Source organism: Mercenaria mercenaria, chromosome 7 (genome assembly GCF_021730395.1).
Source record: "Mercenaria mercenaria strain notata chromosome 7, MADL_Memer_1, whole genome shotgun sequence".
Classification (NCBI taxonomy): domain Eukaryota; kingdom Metazoa; phylum Mollusca; class Bivalvia; order Venerida; family Veneridae; genus Mercenaria; species Mercenaria mercenaria.
Genome location: NC_069367.1, coordinates 86,971,981 through 86,981,899, shown reverse-complemented (window position 1 = coordinate 86,981,899; position 9,919 = coordinate 86,971,981).

Here is a 9,919-nt window from a genome sequence, read left to right as displayed (position 1 = left end):
TTCTTTTCCATGAACATTTATTATAAACACCACCTTGCCTTGGTCTTACCCCCCCCCCCCCCCCAAATCATTCCTTTTTAATCCCCTGCCACAAGTGGTGGAGGTTATAGGAATAGTCTCCTTCTGTCCTTCCATCCGTCTGTCAGTAACACTTTCGTGTCCGCTCCATATCTCCTAAACCCCTTGAAGGATTTTCATGAAACTTTGGTCAAATGATCACCTCATCAAGACGATTTGCAGAACCCATGAGTCAGCCATACCGGCTCAAGGTCAAGGTCACAACTCAAGGTCAAAGGTTTAAGCCTTCCATATTATGTCCACTCTATATCTCCTAAATCCTTTGAAGAAATTTTATAAAACTTAGGTCAAATAATCACCTCATCAAGACGATTTGCAGAACCAATGAGTCAGCCATGCTGGGTCAAGGTCACAACTCAAGGTCAAAGGTTTGAGCCTTCCATTTTGTGTCTGCTCTACATATCCTAAACCTCTTGAAGGAATTTCATAAAACTTGGGTCATATAATCACCTCATCATGACGATGTCCTGAGCCCATGAGTCAGCCATGCCGGCTCAAGGTCAAGGTCACAACTCAAAGTCAAAGGTTTGAGCCTTCCATTTTGTGTCCGCTCTATATCTCTTAAACCACTTGAAAGAATTTTATAAACTTGGGTCAAATGATCACCTCATCAAGACGATGTGCAGAACCCATGAGTGAGCCATGCCAGCTCAAGGTCAATGTCACAACTGAAGGTCAAAGGTTTGAGTCTTCCATTTTGTGTCCGCTCTATATTTCCTAAACCACTTGAAGGATTTTCATCAAACTTGGGTCAAATAATCACCTCGTCAAGACGATGTGCAGAACCCACGAGTCAGCCATGCCGGCTCAAGATCAAGGTCACAACTCAAGGTCAAAGGTTTGAGCCTTCCATTTTGTACCCGCTCTATATCTCCTAAACCCCTTGAAGGATTTTCATCAAACTTGGGTCAAATGATCACCTCATCAAAGCGATGTGCAAAACTCATGAGTCAGCCATGCCTGCTGAACATCAAGGTCAGAACTCAAAGTCAAAGGTTTTAGTCTTCCATTTTGTGTCTGCTCTACATCTCCTAAACTCCCTTCAAGGAACTTAATAAACTTGGGTCAAATGATCACCTTATCAAATTGATGTGCAGAACTTAAGAATCAGCCATGCTGGCTCAAGGTCAAGGTCACATCTTAGGGTCAAAGGTTTGAGCCTGCCATTTTGTGTCCACTCTGTATCTCCTAAACCCCTGGAAGGATTTTCATCAAACTTGGATTAAATGATCATCTCATCAAGAGCTCAGGAGTCGACCATGTCAACTCAAGGTCAAGGTCACAACTCAAGGTCAAAGGTTTGAGTTCTGTATCTCCTAAACCCCTTGAAGGATTTTCATGAAACTTGGGTCAAATCATCACCTCATCAAAACATTGTGCAGAATTCATGAGTCAGCCATATCAGTTCAAGGTCAATGTCACAGCTAAAGGTCAAAGGTTTACCCTTTCACTATCCATAACAGTAACGGGGGATTTAGCTGTCTTCAGACTGCCTTGTTATTATTATTTTTTTCAAACCTTTAGTTAATATTTATCAACACGTTCAACATGCTAAGTTGTACTGTTCCTCAGACTCAGTCCTCCACCCGGTCATGTCCACCACCCTGATAATGCATCACCCCCCCCCCCCCCCCCCCCCAAACACACAGTTTTTTCTTGTTTTTTTTCCCCTCTTTAATTTTCCATCAATATTTATAATCAATATGTGATGTTTTGTATCACCACTCAGTCATCCCCGCTGACCTCCCCCCACCCCACACACACCAAAAAATAGCATTCATTTTCTGTTAAATTGGTTTTGACTAATGAAATTATTTGCTTCTTAGTAACATCCTTAACTTTTTGCCAGATATATTTTTTTGCAATTCCTCACAACAAACCTTTTCAGTGGGGGATACCAGTTCATAGAATTAGCTTGTTCATTATACATAAAATTCCATACTTCTATTATTAAAACCAAGAACTATGGGATGGACAAAGGGAGATCACTATACATAGATTTCTCTACAAGGCAAAGGGAGAATATAAAGTCAATAATCTGGCTCTAGACAATCATTTGACCGATTTCCAGTGTGTCCCACAGGCACATACATGTACAACCAGAACCAACAAATAAACAAGATTTTAATTGTTTGACATCAATACTTTTATTCAGGCAATATAATAAGACTAAAGTATGTGCCGGGGCTGGGCCCATTATACCAAAGGTCATGGTCACCAAGGTGTTATACTTTGGTTAGTTTTAAGGTTAAAGTTTTTGGGCAACCTTCGTTTTTCTGTATCTTTGTTACTATTGCTTATATCTTACTGTAATTTCACATAAACATTGTCCAGCATACAAACAAAGTATGTGTTGGGGCTGGGCCTATTATACCTAAGGTCAAGGTCACCAAGGTGTTATATTTAGGTTATTTTTAAGGTTAACGTTTTTTGGCAACCTTTGACATATCTTTGGTTCTTTAAAAGATAATGACTTGAATTTCTTTATAATATGTGTTACAGTCCCCATAACTCTAATTGTATTTTGGACAGAATTATGCCCCTTTCATACTTAAAATATTTTGGCAATCTTCGCTTTCTTGGTGTTACTTCAGTACAATATAAGATAAAAGACTTGAAACTTTAACTATATCTTTATCATCATCATCTGTATGAGTGGTAATAATCCCCGTAACTCTGATTTGTATTTTTTTTACCAGTTATGCCCCTTTCATACTCAAAATTTTTTGACACATCGTTTTCTGGACGTAACTTTGATACTATATAAGGTTATGACTTGACACTCAAAATATATTTTATCATCATGATCTGCATGTGTGGTAACAATTCCAAGAACTCTAGACTAAGTATCTGTTCTTGACAGAATTATGCCCCTTGGTGTATCTTCCTTTTAAAGTAGATATCTCTTACTAAGACATATATTCATTTTACTGTCAAATCACCGAATAGTGGAGCGCGCTGTCTTACGGACAGCTCTTGTTGTTACATCAGGTCAGACAAGATTCCATTCAGTAAAGACGGTTCATCCTGGGTCATCAGACAAGTCTTGAAACATTTTCGCCATGACTAATAATATATAGGGGAACCATGCTCAACAACATGATATCCATGTGAACACACAAGTCCATTTATTTTATCAAAAAGATCTGGAATCTGACTCCTGAATTTCACAAGAATGAAAGAAAGGAAAAAAAGAAACAAGAGGACCATGATGGTCCTGAATCGCTCACCTCTTCCCACATGACCCAGTTTTGAGTATGACGTCGTTTTTTCTATTATTTGACAGTGACCTTGTTTTCGAGCTCATGTGACTCAGTTTTGAACTTGATCTAGATATTATCAAGATGAAAATTCTGACCAATTTTCATGAAGATCCATTGAAAAATATGGTCTCTAGAGAGGTCACAAGGTTTTTCTATTATTTGACCTATTGACCTAGTTTTCGAAGGTACATGACCCTGTTTTGAACTTTACCTAGATATCATCAAGGTGAACATTCTCACTAATTTTCATACAGATCTCATGAAAAATATGGCCTCTAGAGAGGTCACAAGTTTTTTCTATTTTTATACCTACTGGCCTAGTTTTTGACCGCAAGTGACCCAGTTTCGAAACTGACCTAGATATCATCAAGGTGAACATTCAGATCAATTTTCATGAAGATCCATTGAAAAATATGGTCTCTAGAGAAGTCAAAAGATTTTAATAATTTTAGACCTACTGACCTAGTTTTTGACCGCAGTTGACCCAGTTTCGAACTTGACCTAGATATCATCAAGATGAACATTCAGACCAACTTTCATACAGATCCCATAAAAAGTATGGCCTCTAGAGAGGTCACAAGGTTTTTTTATTATTTGACCTACTGACCTAGTTTTTTAAGGCACGTGACCCAGTTTCAAATTTGACCTAGATATCATCAAGGTAAACATTCTGACCAATTTTTATGGAGATCCATTCACAAGTATGGCCTCTAGAGAGGTCACAAGGTTTTTCTATTTTTAGACCTACTGACCTAGTTTTTGATCGCACATGACCCAGTTTCGAACTTGAGCTAGATATCATCAAGATGAACATTCAGACCAATTTTCATACAGATCCCATGAAAAATATGGCCTTTAGAGAGGTCACAAGGTTTTTCTATTATTTAACCTACTGACCTAGTTTTTGAAGGCACGTGACCCACTTTCGAACTTGACCTAGATATCATCAAGATGAACATTCAGACCAACTTTCATACAGATCCCGTAAAAAATATGGCCTCTAGAGAGGTCACAAGGTTTTTCTATTATTTGACCTACTGACCTAGTTTTTGATGGCATGTGACCCACTTTGGAACTTTACCTAGATATCATCAAGGTGAACATTCTGACCAATTTTCATGAAGATCTCATGAAATATATGGCCTCTAGAGAGGTCACAAGGTTTTTCTATTTTTAGACCTACTGACCTAGTTTTTGACCGCACTTGACCCAGTTTCGAACTTGACCTAGATATCATCAAGACGAACATTCAGACCAACTTTCATACAGATCCCATGAAAAATATGGCCTTTAGAGAGGTCACAAGGTTTTTCTATTATTTGACCTACTGACCTAGTTTTTGGGGGCACGTGACCCAGTTTTGAACTTGACCTAGATATCATCAAGGTGAACGCCCTGACCAATTTTCATGAAGATCTCATGAAATATATGGCCTCTAGAGAGGTCACAAGGTTTTTCTATTTTTAGACCTACTGACCTAGTTTTTGAAGGCACGTGACCCACTTTCGAACTTGACCTAGATATCATCAAGGTGAACAATCCCACCAATTTTCATGAAGATCTTGTGAAATATATGGCCTCTAGAGAGGTCACAAGGTTTTTCTATTTTTAGACCTACTGACCTAGTTTTTGAAGGCACGTGACGCAGTTTCGAACTTGACCTAGATATCATCAAGATGAACATTCTGACCAACTTTCATAAAGATCCCATGAAAAATGTGACCTCTAGAGTGGTCACAAGCAAAAGTTTACGGACGCACGCACGCACGCACACACGGACAGACGACGGACGACGGACACCGCGCGATCACAAAAGCTCACCTTGTCACTTTGTGACAGGTGAGCTAAAAAGGAGAAGAAAAACATGGTGGAAAAAAAGAAAAAAGGCTGGAAAAAAAGATTTACCTAATTCTAAATGTTCGAAAAGGTATAACAAGAGGGCCATGATGGCCCTATATCGCTAACCTGAAATTAATTGCTTGGTTAAACAAATTTCTTTGCTAATGCTGCAAAAACAAACAAAAACTAGATGAGAAGGTCATGGTCAAGATTCTTCAAGATAAGTACTGAAATTTGTTAAAAAATTATACAGGTGGTTCAAATCTCTTTTGTGTAGCTTCAAAAACAAGAAATTATCCAAGTCTGAAAAAAACGCCTATATTGTTGATAGATAAAAACATGTGCTAACATAGTATTTTATTCTAGACTTTGATTTTTATGGCAGTTTCAATTTGTCCCCAAGAAAGAGGAAATTGTTGCTAGTAAAAGGGCAAAAAAAAGTTACCTCTAAGTTTTACAAAAAGGATATCATCAATAATGAGAAATTGACTTGTGATGAAAACACCCCATTTTTAAATATATTTATTTCTGTTGGAAGTTTTTATAATAAGTAAAGAAGCAGGTTGTTCTCTTAGTGTATAACCTAGTCTAAAACTGAGTGGATGTCTACTGCTACACGTAAAGTTCTCTGTGCTTTTAAGTAACTGTTCATAGAAGTAACAGTACACTTTGTCTGCTTCTTCTTCCAAAGTATTAAATGTTGACAAATTTTACTTTTATCACATACAGGTACAATGCTGTAAAATTCTTTTAAGAATGTTATCCAGGGTATGATTACAGCATTGTTCGGAAGACTTACATTTATTATCAATGGTGTAAAGGAGTACTGTTCAGTTCTACTAGGAAAGTAGAGTAAACGAACTACGAATTACCCAGTATCAATTGTAAACTGCATTGAATTTTATTAATAAGCTGTTACAGTTTTAGTTGCTATACTTGTATTTAATTAACAACTTCTTTAATCTGAAATAAATACATAGATCTACTACAGTGCAAATTCCTAGCACACAAGTCGCAAATGTCCCATAGAAATTTCTTGAAATTATTTGAATTTTGACAGATTTATGCCCGTTTTTAATTTAGAACTTTTTGGTTAAAGTTTTTGATACAGTCAAATATCTCTGTTACTTATAAAGCTTTTGACTTGAAACTACTTTCACAGTCTACACCAGGAGAAATAATCCCCATAACTCTGATTTAAATTTTGACAGATTTATGTCCCTTTTTAACTTAGAATTTTTTGGTTAAAGTTTTATATAACGTTCAATATTTCTGTTACTATCAAAGCTATTGACTTAAAATAGTTATTTACTATCAAAGGCTACACTTTAAGAAACTAGAAATTGCTTTTGTAAAAAAGTGCACGTCTCCCCAATGCAAAGTCCTATAGGCAAGAAGTCAATAGGGGTCAGGAGCGAAAGTCAAAGAGACACTGATGGTTGGCTGCAATAGGGATCATCTACTTGGCATGTCCAGTCATTCCGCTAAGTTTCAACACTCTTGGCCTAGTGGTTCTCAAGTCACTGTTCAGGCTCCTGTGACCTTGACCTTTGATCAAGTGACCCCAAAATAAATAGGGGTCATCTAATCTGCATGTCCAGTCATCCTTTTAAGTTTCAACATTCTAGGTCAAGTGGTTCTCAAGTTACTTTCCAGAATTTTACATGACCAGGCCCCTGTGACCTTGACCTTCAATAGACTGACCCAAAAATTGACAGGGGTCATCTACTCTGCATTCCAATCATCCTATAAAGTTTCAACATTCTGGGTCAAGTGGTTCTCAAGTTATTGATCGAAAACGGTTTTCGATGTTCAGGCCCCTGTGACCCTGACCTTTAACAGAGTGACCCCAAAATCAGTAGGGGTCATCTACTCTGCATGACCAATCATCCTATGAAGTTTCAACATTCTGGGTCAAGTGGTACTGAAATTATTGATCAGAAATGGTTTTCAATATTCAGGCCCCTGTGACCTTGACCTTTGACAGAGTAACCCTAAAAACTAAAGGAGTCATCTACTCTACATGACCAATCATCCTATGAAGTTTCAACATTCTGGGTCAAGTGGTTCTCTAGTTATTGATTGGAAATGGTTTTCAATGTTCAGGCCCCTGTGACCTTGACCTTCGACAGAGTGACCCAAAAAACAATAGGGGTCGTCTACTCCAGCAGCCCTACAACCCTATGAAGTTTGAAGGTTCTAGATCAAATAGTTCTCCAGTTATTGATAAGAAATGAACTGTGACGTACGTATGGACGGACAGGGCAAAAACAAGATGTCTCCCCCAGAAGGGGTGAGACATAACAATCCCCATAACTCTGATTAGAGTTTTGACAGATTTATGACCCTTTTACTGGCAAAGCTCTAATTCAGAGTCAAGCAGCGTGCTGTCTAATATGGATAGCTCCTGTTCTTGAATTGATAACTTTTAAAAACTGTAATCAGCTACATTTTTGTTCTGAAATACAAAAAGGACTATTCTTCAAGCTAGTATAGATGAATTATCTATTTCTCCAAACGCTCAAAGTATTCATGGTATCAATTTTTAAATAATGATGAAAATGGTACTTCTGGTCTGAATAACATGCTGAAATATTCACATACACAAAGAATGAAATTCATCATGATGCTTACTTTTCCTATTTTGTAAAAATTTTCCGTGCAAAAATAATCACATTTGCAGTATTTGATAAGAAATATTTTTATGAAATTAAGTTCAACTGCTGACAGAAAAAAAAGCGGTCAAAAGAACTCATGCAAGAAATATTTATATTGTAAATACACATGGTTTTAAGGAAATTTCATGAAAATATGTAAATATCACCGACAGATGAAAACGTAATGTACAATAATATGTAATTTATCCTCGATCAAATAACATACTCGGAACTACCCATGAAAACAGATGACACTTCTTTATAGCCTGTGCAAAGGTATAGATGTCTTATTATGCAGTTAGTCCACTTTTTCACCTTAGAGTCAAAATTCTTTGAATTTGGTCAAAATTCCAGTCTTATTAGCTAAATATTATAAAACTAACACTAGATGCCAAAGGGCAACATGTCGAGCCTGCCAGTTGTCAAAAGGACTGGGAGTGTCTTGATGGCTTCATCCTCCCACTTGAAGATACAGTGGCTGAGACAACCCATGAAGGTCCCGTACAATAGATGGGCATCAGTTGTGCATCCGACAGACAATCTCTGCATGAAATGCCAGATATCCAGTCTGTAAATAAGAAATTATCAAATGCTTATATTTTTCATTCCAATGTAATTTTACTAAATTCATCAAATACAAGCATTCTATGAAAATGCAACGTCCAGAATAGGTCTGTTATTGGCTGGAAATCTCCTTTATCATCACAAGACAATAATTATATAAGAAGATATTTCTGCTCATAGGAAATTACTGTAAATACTGCATGGAAGCATTTGTGATTATATGTTAGATGTTGTATTCATAATATTCTAAAGTGTATGTGTATTAAAGATATTTCACTGACAGCATACAGGAAAATGGTTAATCAATTGTGTAATAATACTTTTTTCCGAATATGTGCACATTTTATTTTTAGACATTTTGTAATCTAAAATTATCAAACACTAAATTAAAACTAAATGAATTATGTCACAGACACACTCCAGCCCAAAGAACATAATAGAAATACCAAAGAAATGACATTGAAAAGAACACAAGAAATAATCATTTCAACTATTCACTGTAATCTTTGAATTAAATGAAGTTGAAAACTATTGAAAAAGCTTGTAAAGAAGTTTTGTGTAAGTATAGGAAAGAATCACTTACCTCACTGTAAGGTATGGCCAGGTTTTAAAGTATTTTAAAGCTTGTAAAGGGGTTTTATGTAAGTATAAAAAAGAATTACTTATCTCACTATAATGCATGGCCAGGTTTTAAAGTATTTTCCAATATATGCAGCACCACAGCAGTCCCTATCAACATACAGGATCCGAGGAGATGGCCCTAAGGCATTCTGGTAGCATGCACACAGGTCTTGTATCATGTTAGACAGACCATAGCCTTCACTTGTAGTCATGAAAGTCATGATCACTTGTCCATGTTCATTTCTGACATTGGTTGCCCACATACTAGTCTTTAAGTTAGCACTTCTTCCTGCAAAGGTATTTTCATAACCTTCCATCAATGAGATAACACGCTCCATAAAAGAAAACATTCTTTCATGCAAAAATATCAACATGCACGAAAAAAAAACAAGAAAGGTCAATGTCCAAGCAGCAATAGGTAACAAGAGATAAATCTTACATTCAGTCTTTCTATATGGAATTTATTCAACTCTTTGCCAGAGTCTGACATTTTATGATATATATTTATAATGAAAAGGTACTACAAGATCCTCTACTTCTAAATTTTAGTAGAATTAAATAATAATTATGTTATTATCTATTTTTGCATCAAGTAGTTTACATGGAAAATAAGGTTATTCTTAAACATTCACAGGGCGAGTTATCTGATGCATGTCCACTCTGGTGAGGGAACCATTGCATACAACCTTGGTTCCTGGATCCTTATGCAGGCAATGCAACTTGGCACCCCAGAGGTTAACTGGCATCCAGAGAAACAAAGGATGAGCAAAGGATCTCTGGACACAGTTCTTGGCCCTGGTGTAGACACTCGGCTGGAGTGGCTCAAATCTTCTCTGTCTTGAACTGGATCTTGTTCTTTTCAGTCAGTGCAAAGAATCTTTTCCCCTTGCAAATGCG